Source organism: Dermacentor andersoni, chromosome 4 (genome assembly GCF_023375885.2).
Source record: "Dermacentor andersoni chromosome 4, qqDerAnde1_hic_scaffold, whole genome shotgun sequence".
Lineage (NCBI taxonomy): Eukaryota > Metazoa > Arthropoda > Arachnida > Ixodida > Ixodidae > Dermacentor > Dermacentor andersoni.
The window spans coordinates 66679660-66693842 of NC_092817.1; the positions used below are offsets into that span (position 1 = coordinate 66679660).

The following is a 14183-nucleotide window of genomic DNA, read 5'->3' on the forward strand; positions in this document are numbered from 1 at the left end:
GTAGGTTGGGCCAAATGAGTGACGAGGCTAGTTCGGTGAATCCACCTTAAAGGGGGGTGCATGGTTATATATATATATGAACGAGAAGAAAGAGAACCGAGGGGCCCGATTTGATACTCTCATAAGAAGCCAACAAAGACACCAAAACACCAAAGACAATACACTTGTGCTTACTAATTGAGTTAAAGAAATTATAAATAATGCAAATGAAAGTTAATGAGAAAACAGCTGGCAGCAGGTGGGATACGAGCCCATGTCTTCGCATTACGCTTGCGATGCTCTTACCAATTGAGCTACCACGGCGTCGTTTTTCCCATCCACTTTCTGGGATAATTATGTTTTACTACTAGAACTCCCGGGTGAGGCAACAAACGCGAGTTAACGACATCTTAGTTGAAATCAAGAAAAAGAAATAGGCATGGGCAGGATATGCAATGAGGAGGGAAGATAACCGAGGGCCATTAAGAGTTGCGGACTGGATTCCAATAGAAGGGAAGCGTAGCAGGGGGCGGCAGAAAGTTAGTGGGGCGGATGAGATTAAGAAGTTTGCAGGGACAACATGGTCACAATTAGCACATGGCCAGGGTAGATGGAGAAATATGGGAGAGCCCTTGGACAGTGCGTGCCATAAAAAAAGGGACGAGATGGTTGTAGCAGCTTTGCAGAGCAACACTAAAACTGCAAAAACAGGGTTTACAGTGTATATATATATATATATATATATATATATATATATATATATATAGTAGGCAAAGAGGGATTATTCAGGCTACCTTTCAAACGTAAAGAACTTGAGTGGTGCTACAAGGTAAACAGAACAAGTATTTAATTTCGACAGTTTCGATCGGTGGACCGATCTTCATCAGGGTTTACAAGACCTGTAAACCCTGATGAAGATCGGTCCACCGATCGAAACTGTCGATCGAAATTAAATACTTGCTCTGTTTACCTTGTAGCACCACTCAAGTTCTTTATATGTATATATATATATATATATATATGGAAGGGAAGATGGAATGGATATATATATATATGGAAGGGAAGAGGAATGCCCGGCGCTGCGCTGCAGCCACATCGCCAATCGCCCGGGAGGCGCGAGCTCGAGATTGCGTGAGCTGGCTGGTTGAGACCCGCTGCCTGCTGCTCTCTTGTGCTGTATTCGTATTAGATTCTGGTGGAGGTGCTACGGTTTTCCCCAACCTGGAATTACGCACCCGAACCCTGCCTTCCATCATGCCTGATGAACCCAGCCCGACATCCCCACCGGTTACTCCAGCCATCGTATGTGCTGGTGCTCAGCGTCAGCGGGATCCTGATATCTTATATATATATATATATATATATATATATATATATATATATATATATATATATATATATATATATATATCTGCTTTATTGAGCTGCTCACTCGCTTAGCAAGCGGTAGGCAAACTCTTGCTGACGCATCTTGACTTTTGACTGGACCTGCTCATGCCGAGTTCCTTCAAACTAAGCTGCTCAGTATTTAGATAATCGCGTTTTTGTTGTTAAACGCATTAGTTAATCAAACAGAAACCAGAGTTTCTGTGTGTGTAGAATTGTGAGGAAGAAAAGGGATGTGATTGGAGAGATGCAGCAGAGTGCCCCATAGTCCTAAAGCTAAGTAGGGAATGGGCGTGCCTTGTCAACATAAACGAATAAATCACCGGCGGCCACACAACAGAACTACACAGGGCTCTGGGGACCGCTTGTCACGGTTGCTACCTGATCATTATTCCGCACAATTTGCTGGAAAGCACTGCTCAGAATTGAAGCCTACAGATTTCATACAAGCTGAATATAGTGAAGCTGCCCGTATTCTGTAGCAACTATGTGAACGATCATAATGTTGCATATACTCGACAGCTGTTTATGTTGAAATGCTTGCGAATTATTGCACCCAAGCAGTAATCGTTTACATATATAAAAATCGAATGGTGGTATCTGCTTGCAGCGAAACTTACCAGTAGTCTTAACAGAGGTTAATTCTGGAAAACCACCAGCAGCCACCCGTTTCACTGAGTCCGTTGATTCCGTCACTGGACCGTTATCTGACGCAGTAGCCTTAGTGGCCTAAACATACCTGTTTGCATTAGGTCAATCAAACAGGCTGCACCTTCCTTGCCTGTTTTCGCTGTAGTCATTCTGGCGCATTTGTCGATGGCTGCAATCAAATTCTCTGTTTTGCGCACTCCCGCCCTTCATTTAAACCTCAACTAAGTCTACACGACCGACTTCATATGAAGTACTCGAGTAGATGGGTATCAACATTCCATTTACTTTTGATTTATGCCTTGCTTTCGTCATTCGACATCCGTGAGAGGCGCGTACGTATTCGTACACATCCTTCTTCATATGTAAATCGACTTCGTACACCAGTGCTTAAGACACGAAAATCTTGCATCGCACTTTTTTTTTTTTCATTATTAGGAGCTGTCAAGTACTTGTGGTATTAGGTCTCAGTTCCTCGAGAGTGCAACGAAAATGTAATACATAAGCTTTTATTGCGGTTAGTTCGAGCCACGCGACAAGTGCAGCGAGTCTTCGGACGGGAAGCAGGAGGTTCGTTTCATCAAGGAAATAAAAGGTATTGGTCACGTGGTGGAACAAACCCCTCACCCATGTGCCAGTCAGCCTGGTTTGAGTGCCACACAATGAGCATGTGTCTTCATAATGACATTAGCGTTCTTCCAGACGTCGAAGGCATATATAAGCGAAAAGACGACAGTACACATGTTAACGACTTTCTGTCATTCGCCGCCAAACCGCTGAAAGTGTGATGGTCTCAAGCTCAAAGTCAAGTGCGCGGCAATCTAAAACAAACCAGAATCCGTCGACAAACGTAAAAAGACTTCAAAACCTTAGTATCGACCTTTTCAGCGGCAAATATTTCGTCAAAACCACATAAAGAGAAAAAAAAAAACGCAGACGCCAGCGATTCCTTGGCTTGAACTGATTTATGGTGACAGCAGCATTTTCTTACAGTGGAGACCGCAATCTCATTTTGCTGACTTGTTTCTTTCATAAATAATTGCGCGCACACATGGAGGAATGGCCAAGGAAGCGTTGGGGTGCGGCGGTCGGCTGAAGAATGATGTATGTCAATTGAGTAAAATAAGTATGCATAAAAGGCGTCTCGCATTTCAGGCTCTGTTGGTTGTTCCTAACGTGCCGGCTGCGGATCTCAATATCACGTTCAATATAAATTCGTAAGTGTGCCATCGTTTGCAATAGTAGTACAGGTTGATACTGTCACTAAACAAGGCTTTGAAACTCATGTCAGAATGGTAGTCTACAAAGCCTAAAACACGTGCACAGTTTTTTACAAGAGAAGGGTCATATACGGGTAAAACGTGCAGTTTCTTTAAATAACTAGTTGATCGGCTTCTGTCAAGCATCATTCTCAGAGACAGTCAACAAAGACGACCTTGGAACTTGGAACTTGGACCGTGGAACTAACCAAAACATCAAGGTGATCATTTCCGCTATTTTATAAGCTTTTTAGGAGTTATGTCACATTTAGCCTTGAAACTAATTTTTCGCTTCAGTTTTTCTGTCACAGTGAAATAACTTGATCGCCATTGAGCAAAGCGAGGATTGCTTCTCGAGCCTTGGTGCATAACGTGCCAGGCGATAAAACAGTGAGGCACCTATCCTTATCAGCAGGGAGTAAATAGAATGAGATTTTTTTTTAATACCGCGCAACGCGTTTTACAGAGAGCTTTGAATCAGAAGAGCAATATAAAAGAAACAAATGTAAAATCAGGCTGGTTACAGCGAGAAACTTGCTTTTAGATTTGTTTCTGATGCATCGCACTTAACTGTGAGCAATAACGAGGTGTCCGATGCCACTAGACCTTACTTACACATTACCTCCTGACAAAAACACTCGTTCTCTGAAAATTTAGTTTCTGCTTAATGACAACCACTGCTGTTGACATTACGGAATACGTGCAAACAAGGCCCTCATTTCATTTAACTCTGCATGCTCAATTTAAACGGGTCATTACAGTTCCTGCACATGTGTGCTTCAGGAATACGTTGGAAAAAAACCTTAACTTCGAATATTATATGCAAGCTCCAGCTGACAGTACGCTCGCCTTTCAGAGGCTGGTTATCAAAATATATTACTGGCATTTGTGGACGAAACGCTTCTTAATGGCATATTCGGCTGGTTGCTCCAAGGCTCTGTCTCAGAGCAGCCAGATCTGGAGCCGCTCTCCGTCCGAGCCACAGGTAAAGCAGATCGCATCAGCTGAACTCGCCTATATAGCGACGCAAAGGAATCCATGGGCAACTTCCGCCATTACGCTATTGCAGCAATTGCAGCGTCGTCGACAGAACCGACGGCCTCGCAAAGCGCAGACACGATAAAAATAGTGACTTGCGCTTTCACCGCTCAACAAACGGATGTGGCGGGAGTCACGGGATCAGAGCACGGGGTGATCTCGGAGCCGCTACGACGAGAGAGTCTGAGCGTCTTCGAGCACTCTCGACCGGATGTGGTCGCACAGATGGAACAAGCCGAACTCATTTCGAGCGCTCCATTTCCAGCAGCCTAATACAGAGTCACATGACAGAGTGCTCTAGAGCACTCGAAAACGATCAGCGGAAGATAGCGCAAGAAAGCGCAAGCTGCGAAGGGTGTCGTTCCAGTAACTGGCAACAAAATAAAGAAGAAACGAAGAAACGGTGGTGATTCCTTACATTCATAGGGCATCACGTAAGGAACACTCAACGCGCAAATTTAAAGTATAGTCTTGTCGGCACTAGATGAGCTTGGAATTAAAGATGTGAAAAAGCGTCGATTCAGAGTTCAATGCCAGTAGTAAGTACAACAAAAAGCACATCACTAAGTATGTTTAGTGTGTCGATGTGGTTAACAGTATACAGTCTATCATTTAATGCTGACATGTGGTCGGTTTTGCGTTGGGCAAAAAAAGCCGCTGTGTAAAAGAGCATGCAGACGATGTGAAGAAAGAAATCGTAAATTGACTTGCTATGTATTGCTAGGGTTGTGGTTACGAGCCTGTGTTCCTTAACCGCAAGGAAATTGCAAGAAGCGAAAACCAGTTGACGGAGGAATTTACGAAAAATTTGATTCCAATAGAAAAGAATCTCCGCTTAAAGCGAATCACAAGTTTCGTTGAGTCGAACGGCAGCAGACGCGTCTGACGCCTGCTTTTAGGCTGAGCGAGATGCTCGGCAAACTTGGAGCAGGCGACTCTGCTAGCCATACTAGAAACAAATGGTGTTTCTGCGGACATAAACAACTACGCTAGCATTGACGATGACGTGGAAAGCTGCAGGGTTGACCCTATAGAAACGAAACTATGCAGATCCAACGCACATGTTGGAATCTATTTAAGTGAAGCTTTCGTGAAGCGGTGCTCTCGCGCACACGTTTTAAGCGACGTAACACACACGCAAATAGTCTTGAATAACTTTGACATTGGCACACGGAAAGTACGCGTGTGATTGTGCCCTATTGGCTAGAACATCTGCATGTTGTTCCGGGAGACGCAGGTTTGATCTTGCCACGGCACACCTGGTTCTGTCCGCACGCCTTTTCTGTGTGTAAGCTTTCTTCAAGACAGCAGCACCCATCAACCGCGGTAAGCCGAGTCCTGGAGGGTTCACTTTAAAAACCGAGTAGAGGCCCCTGAAGCTCTTCTGCAGCTTATGGTGAGGCTTCTGTGGCCCAGGAGCCACAGAAGCCGGTGGTGTTCACACATAAGGCAGCTGATAACGCCTTGAATTCCTTGGTGCATTTTTTCTAGGACACGACGACACTGAAGTTTTGAGCAGGCTAGGTGAAATGTTAGCACTTCTGTCAGCGCACCGATTTGCGCAACGCCGAAAAGTAATTATTGCTCAATAGCCTAACGAAGAGCGCATAAAGCGGTACTTCGTATCATGAAAATACAGTTAATGTCTCCTGATATATCTGCCTTTTGGTTTTTAACTCTGTTTCATTTATTTTCTTGTATTGTGAAGAGAAAAGTAGATTTTCAATTTCCTGAATGAATTCTGTTAAGACGAAGTTCTCATAAGCCGAACAGAACTTCACAGACATTTCGAGTTTGTCGTAATGGGAGTCTTCTGCGCTTTATATTTACTGTAGCACGTCAACATCTGCTAGCTGACACGAGTTCTGTGCAATCGGTACCGTGAGACAATGTTGTGTTTGCAGCAGGCCATAAAATAAAAGGGATACCCTTCGATGAGCATCCGATGGCTATCGCATGCATTCTTTGAACACGCCGTGCACCATTATAGTAATGTTGGTCCCGGATATAGCACAACGTCCCGGAATCGAGTGCACTTGGCTTTCAGTAGGACTAAGCTGCCAACTGCAAATTCGCGCAAGATGAGTGGTGGCGATGCCACCTGCAGGTAAGTTTTCTGTTTTCTCAATTAGCCTTGAGAGCCATGGAAGCTACGCGTATGATCACAAAGTAAGGAACACGATGCCCGCTACAGTGCGCGCACCAAGGTAACACCTCGTACACAACAGAAGGTATGTGCGTTGTTATTCTGTCATCGTGGAGGAACGCCAGCGGAACCACTGAAAACCATTACGTTAGAGAAAAGGTAAGACACGCTGGCTACGCAACGATGTCAATTTGAGTATGGGAGGAACGTCTTTACTAAATATTATTGTAAACAGAATAAAAAATAAAATAAATGTGTACATGATCTCAGGGACCAGGCATTAAATGAATTTATAAAGCTCGTTGCTCCTTATAGAATCTAGGAGACTCATGCAGAGGAGCTTTCGGCTAGATGTGCACCACGCTTTGTAGACGTCATCATCGTCTGCATCACGGAAAGACAGCCCCTGGAGGGCCTACTGCCCCTAGGTGGCCAAGGATCGGCACTTCTACAAAATATGCTTTAAGGGTAGCGCGGTTTGAAGGCCCCTTATGGCGCACTTTGTACATTACCTCTCGCGTGGCTGATCAGCTGCAGGATTGCTCTGCATTTGTCGCCATCGATAGGTCACAACTGGGGTTACCCTTGAAACAGTTCTTACTTTTGAATGCGCGAACGTCTGTTTAGCGTCTGAGTTATTAGCATGGATTAACTGTCCTCACTTCTACAGCGTTCACGCTATGGCTTGTGCTGTTGGCCATGTATTAAGCCCAACAGTGCCCATATGAAACAGCTGTCGAACAAGGCATGTCCCTGGAGCCAACTTTCCAGCAAGAAGACCTGTCTTCGCCAGAACAACATTGTTGTTGTTGTCTCAACAACAACAATGTTCAACAGCAACATTGTTGTCTCCCTGAAGGAGATAAGTGCCCTTGGCTATAGAAACATTGGAAATAAAGACGTACTTCTGTTTTGCTTGGGACCACAGCGACTGTGCGTGGGTGGGTATTGCCATGGAGAAATACATCCTGTAATCTTAAAACGAGTTCGTTCCGGAATGCGTCGGTGATTTTACCTCATCGTTGCATGGAAAACAACAGAAGAGTTGTATATTGAGAGGAGGCTAAGAAAGTCGGCCTCCTCTTCCACGCTTCAGCCACTTTACATCAACTGTTCGAGTCGGCCACTATGCGTGCAGGAATACGCGCGTTCTTGTATGTCCTTTCGTAACGACAACATATTCCCTTTTCACGAGCGCGCCTGTTTCGACGCCGCGCGTCAGCGGCAGCTGCCACTCACGGGCGCAACTCGGACAGGGAAAACAATGCCCGGGAAGCATCAAGTGGCGACGAGTGTGTTTACATTGTGCGCGAAGCAATGACCTACTGAGTTGAAGGTGTGTTGCACATGCTGCGCATAGCGACGATTCTGTCAAGACCGTTGCCTGACGAATATAAAGGGACGCGACGAAGATGGGAGTGGCCTTGGCAATTTAACAATGGCCACCGCCTGGGCCGCAGCCGCAGAAGAAAGCGCACTTCCTCTCCCTGGTCGATTTCGCTCGCTACGTATCTCTTTATGTAATTAAGTCAGAATAGTCTACCCGCCCGTTGTCTTCAAAGGAGTCGCCATTTGCATACACTCTCACGCTAAGTGTGAATGCGCGTCCACTAACTCGCACGCATTCGCATGTAGTATAGTGTTTGTCGTTTGTGTACACCTCCGTGTAAAGATATAGCGGACACGCGACCAACTTAATCAATGATGACTATTTTCTTGTTCGTTATGTACGGCGTATTCCTGCTCCTGAATATCACCTACCCCCCTTCATGGCGGGAAAAATGACGATATCATGACTAGCTGAAAAAAACAAAGAAGGAGATCGCGAGCAGACGGTTGTCGGTTCTGTCACTAGCTCGCGAAAGCACATCATATTATTACGAAGAGTGCGACGTATACAGACTTGAATTGGCAAAAAATTCACATGCGGATGGAGTAACAACCAATTAGAACGCTTATCCGCCCGATGGAGTAAAAAGTCAGTTGTGCATCGTCGCGTATTCACTCCCTGTCTCACGCCCTGTCCAAGAGACAGGAGGTGAGAGCTTCGTCAAGCCACCTGGAAGCAACTTTTGCTCTTCCTCTTCGTATTTCAAATTGTCTACATGAAACAAACTTGTACTTCAGCTTTTACTTCAATGGGGGTGGAATAGAGATGCCGGTTCCTGATTTTATGAAGTTTCTTGCTTTCTTCGATATTATGCATCCGCGTTAATATAGCGGTGCGTGAGGGCATAAACATAATAGCTTTCTTGTTATCTGTACTGCGCATATACGTACATGTCGACAGGAGAAAAGTAAGTGCCATGCCGCTGCAAAAAATTAATCAAATGCCCTAATCTAAGGAACACAATCTCTATTAGTTATGCAAAGAAACGAGAGTTTCTGAGTAGGATGGCGGAAGATAGCAGATGACGAAGGGTAAATTGGTTGGGGAAGGCTGCTTCAGGCAGCCGACAGACTGCTGAAGCAGCTCGAAGACTTGCTGCACATGAAAGTGCTTGATATGTGAGATTCATTTCATGTAAGGTATCCATATTTACATAAAAATGAGTAATGACGTTGCGGGTACCCTGTAGACATACAAACATGTTTAAAGTCAATTTGGACCTTGCAACGGTGCTTTCAGTGGCTACGGCTACTCATGTCGGACTCAGCGTCCTGACGGTCCCATAAAGGCATTGGTGCTTTTAATGCTGCTATTCGATTGAGCTATTTGCATTGAACTTAAAGTAATTGCCGTTAGCTGCACAACGCGTCCGACTTCTACTGATCAAAGCAAAAGTGTCACTGGAAAAGAGTTGAGGCGACCGTAACGTAGCGCTTAGTGAACATTCTCAATCATTTTCGTTGCCAGGCGAAGCGAGACATGTGGTTAATATTTGGCGTAGAGAGAGTCGAATGACTGAAAAAGAAACTGACGCAATTTAAAAGTTGCCAGATGGTCATTACAGCCGCATTTAATAATTTTATCACACTTGTTCGTCGCTTGCTTTGGCCTTGTCGACACGCCCACAAAGCGCCACTGTCTTATTGAAAGAAAACGACGACAAAGCTTCGGGGATCCCTCCGACTTCTGGGGCTCGAGCTCTATATGTTGCAGCATCCACTGATATTGATAACACAGCCAGTATTGGCTAACAAAGACGTATCTCTGAACTGGGGCAACACCGTGCCACAATCTAATGCGAAGAGGTCGTTGTGCTACTGCACATCTGCTACTACATTGCAGATCTGTGCAGTGTGAGGTCCCTCATTCACACTATGTGTTCGTATACGCAAGAAACATTTTACATGTGCTATAGTTGTGTTTTGTAAGCAAAAAAGCCGGTGCATCGTTTCTGTGATCCGTCCGGTGCTTACACTACGCGACTTGTTAATCGAGGTACATTATATATGTCGTTCAAAGCAATACCTACAACCAATTCTATACACATTTCTGGAAGGCAACAAATAAAATCATATTGCTAGCACTAGTAGTGTTTGTCAACATTTTGCACATGATTCATACACGCAGTTTAATAAAGAAGAGCTAAGTGGAGCTGAAGAGTGCTGGACGAAGGCATCAAGTACGATATACCCAGAAAAACTACTAAACGGCCTGTTGGTGTAGGTTAGAGAACTTGTCAACCATGGTCACATTTACTTTTTGCACATTTCCGTTCACCGCCTCGACTAATCCTAGTATTCATAGTTGACGCTCACAATGTGAAGAACCACGTAAATTTTTATGCTGATGTATCTTTTCCTATCTCGATTGAAGACACCAGTGATTGCAGCCAAACGACGAACATTTTGCATGCCAACGAGTTCAGAGATCACAGTCGCCAATTAAATGACATTCATTTTTGACTTTTGAAACTCTGAATGGTTCTAACAAAGCGGATTTGCGTCTGTACTTCTTCCTTCGCGCGAAATTTGTGCTAGCAAGTGCTTCGACTTAGGTGGTTGGTTGGTCATAAACCTGAACGTTTGACGAGACGGCGCATCCTTCATCTTCGGGAAGGTTGTTGGGCAAGACCGGCTCTTCCAACATCGAGGCCCTGCTTACAACAGCAGATAAAAAATAAAGGCACGCGAAAAGCTTACAGACAGACGGTAAGCTTGGCTAAGGAAAGCATTCAGACTATCCTGTTTTTCTTCGGTGAAGATCTTCGAGTTTCCTTCTGTAGCTTGACGCACAATTGAAGCTGGCTTCATTAAGATATATCCACTGACTCACTGAACTTATCTTACAAGAATAATGATGGCGATGACGTCTTCTTTATAAAGATGACAGTTTTTGCAGTTTACGTTGCGGAAGCTTGCACACAATTATTTTTCTTAAAAATGCTACCTGAGAACCTTGAAAACAACAATTCAAGACATTTTCAGGCGAAGCTGTCTATTTAGTTGACTTGTGACTTCTTGCGCTTACGCAGTATGAGAGGAGAAGCTGTACCACAGATTCAAAGTGTTATGACACCAAAACCGAAAGCCTTAAGCATTTCACCTTGCACTTAGCTGTTGGGATTTGGCAGAGTGCAAAGCGCTCAACATGGGCACGAGAGGGGTTGGAGTGAAGCACGTAAAATACTCTAGGATATATGGAGCCTCAAGTCTTGCGTCAAGCATTTGATAGATGCACATTGACGCAAATACTTATCAGTTCGTTCAATTAAGCATACTCGAGAACAACAGGTTGAAATTTTGTTAGATCGACGGTGCCTATATTGTTAAGATGCTTCTAGAGTGGCAAGCATTCTTATGGGGGTACATTGTGGCAGGAAGCAAATTAGGAAAGCCCCTTCAGGAAGTTCGACCAACTAACTTAACTCGGGGGTAATGTTTACGTCACAAAGGCTAACGACGGTTCAGAGACTGATAAAGACCCAGCGCGCCACGGTTTATAAGCAGCAGAAAAATTTAAGAATTTGCAACCTCACGCTTTTAAAACAATAGAGTAGTGATAACTTGCACGTTACAGAGCAGAAATAGAGACCCTGAAATGAGAGCGTCGTAAGACGTGAGAGTTGCGTTAAGGCTGTCATTACTCCTTTCTTATTTTTTTGTGCGACCATGACAGTAATCAAAAGTACATGACGCTTTCACCCTTTCTCTTCCTTCGGCTAAACACACCCGCATATTTAAATCTTGGCGACAGGAAAAAAGTACGCAAGCTTCATTGTCTTCGAGGCGCCAAACGAGTTAAGCATCGTTCTCGTGTGCGCAGACGTTCCACGAACACAAAAATAAAGTGCCCTTCACGCACAAGCGTGCGCGCTACGCAAAAAAACACCCTTGCCCACGCCGAGTTTCTTTTGTCTGAGGCCAGCGAGGGCTGCGGCTGCTGCGTACGAGTAGGCATGTCAGTGGCATCGCCCGCTACTGTAATTGCAACTGGTCATATAAAAGTGAGCGCTATGCGTCTCTACCGCTGGCCAGCCCGCTTTTCTTCGCTGGGTGCACACACGTGTTTCGCGGGAGTTCTCGAAAGTGTCTGACAGCTCGCTGAGCTGCCACACCGGTGCCTGTCATCATGGAGGAGGGCATCGTGATGCACACCATACGCCAGCTTATGACCATCAGGGATCCGCGCACCAAGGATTGGAAGCTCCTGCACAATACCAGCTTCATCGTTGTCCTGTTGGGAGGTTACCTGTACATGGCCAAAGTGTGGGGTCCCAAGTTCATGAAGCACCGGAAACCATACGAGCTTAAAGGTATCATTCGAATCTACAACCTGTTCCAGGTGTTGTCAAACATTTACTTCTTGTACAGAATCATCTACTACTCCTTCTGGGCGGCCGGTTACAGTCTATTCTGCCAGGGCCTGACGTACAAAGCCGACGAGAACTCCCGGCACCTCCTGAATGCCTACTACTGGTACTTCCTCGTCCGTGTCGCCGACTTTCTGGACACGCTGTTCTTCGTGCTTACCAAGAAATTCTCCCACATATCGGTGCTTCACGTGACCCATCACACCATAGTCGTGTTCAACGGTTGGATGTTTCTGCAGTTCGGCCCCGACGGACAGGCCGTGTTCGGTGTGTGCCTAAACGCCTTCGTGCACATCATCATGTACGTCTACTACTTTCTCGCTTCCCTCGGCCCCTCCATCCAGAAATATCTGTGGTGGAAGAGGTACCTGACCAGGATACAGATCATCCAGTTCTTCATAATGATCGCTCACGCATCCATACCGATTTTCGTTGACTGCGGTTATCCGGTCGTGTTGCTCTGCATCGGAATCCCACAAGTCATCCTCATTCTGGGCCTCTTCTTGAACTTTTACGTTCAAGCGTACCTTAGCCGCTCGTCAGGCGGACCTCCCAGTACGTCGGCTCCTCAGCAGCTACGCAGCGAAAACGGACACAGTCACAACGCCAATGGTAACAACGTGGAGGCGAAGAAAGAATTATAAAAAATAACTCACGCGTCGCGAGCCCTTTTTCCTGTCTTCGCTTGTGCACTTTTTCAGACCGAAAGTTCAAACGGGACCTGTAAGCATTCAGATGATGTGGAGCAAACTCCGTCTTGTTTTTGTGTTTTGTTTGTGCAGACTTATGCGTGCGACGACCTAGTGCCCGATGAACTGAGCAGCACGTGAGCGCTGCGCCTGCGTAAAACGTTTAACAGAGCCTGTTTTCTATCGCTCCAGTCAAACTGTGCGTACAAACTTCACCAACAATCACCGTACAGGAGTTACATTACACCTTATCCGCGATATGTGAAGACGCTGCATGGTAGTGTAAATAAGCTCGTTTTTAGCGATGTGCAGCATATACAGCTGCCATATATGCACCTTTTCGCACTGTAACGTCAAGCTCGTCACTGAGAATGTCCGCGTTCTCGATGCGTTTTGTCTGTTTACCAACACAAGCCCTGATGCCAAGCGCTTTAATACATTCTGCGAATGCTCGACTGTGGTGAGCCAAAGAACAACAACAACAACAACAAAGAGAGACCGACTATATAGTTCTTGTCTCTTTGTTGAGACGAATTTTCTACTGAAACAGAGCGCATGCAGAGAAATTTTGCTAACGTCATAACTCCTAAATATGATAGAAGAGGAGACACTCCTGCCAGCCTTTTACATTCTTGATGTTGAAAGTTTAACCAGCTGGCACAATTTTTGTCATGTGTCAACTTACGTCAAGATTCTATCAATCTTCCTTCCGAAATCATACGAAGGGCTGATACATGACAGTACACGCGTTTACAGAAACAATGAGTTTTACACTATGTGTATTGTGGCATATGAAGGCCGACATTCACACCTCACTGTACATAAGCTTCTTGTATCGACACTGTTGATAATAGTTCCGTCCACTGTATTTTATAGCTAGACTTTGTTCACAACGTCTGCACTGTTACTTGAAGATATGCTCGTTGCTATACCTTCGTTAGGGAGAGAACGAAGGAAGCAGATTGTGCATGGAACCTGCCTTTCTTTTTTAAAGACCCAAACAGTTCTGTCGCAGCGTTTGTCTCGCAGAACACGTGTGATATGTAAATAAACTGTACATTGGCGAGTGACATCGCTCTTTATCGGACAAAGAACGCCCACGCTTGCCATTACTGTGTTGCATTAGGCATTCAGCATGGTACATACGCACCCATCGGGCCAGTCGTGTGCACCGTAGCAGAAACTACAGAGAGATTTTGGGCTCACCAATGGGCTGAATTGGTCTTTCATTTCATTTTCTAAGGGGGCATTGGCGAACATGTTTAGTTCATCTAAGATG

At 45.1% G+C, this 14183-nt stretch overlaps 1 pseudogene; it reads left to right on the forward strand.

Annotated features, from left to right (window-relative positions):
• Positions 1-11820: 11820 nt before the first annotated feature.
• LOC126536231 (very long chain fatty acid elongase 4 pseudogene) lies at positions 11821-13974 on the forward strand (annotated as a pseudogene).
• The last annotated feature ends 209 nt before the right edge of the window (positions 13975-14183 follow it).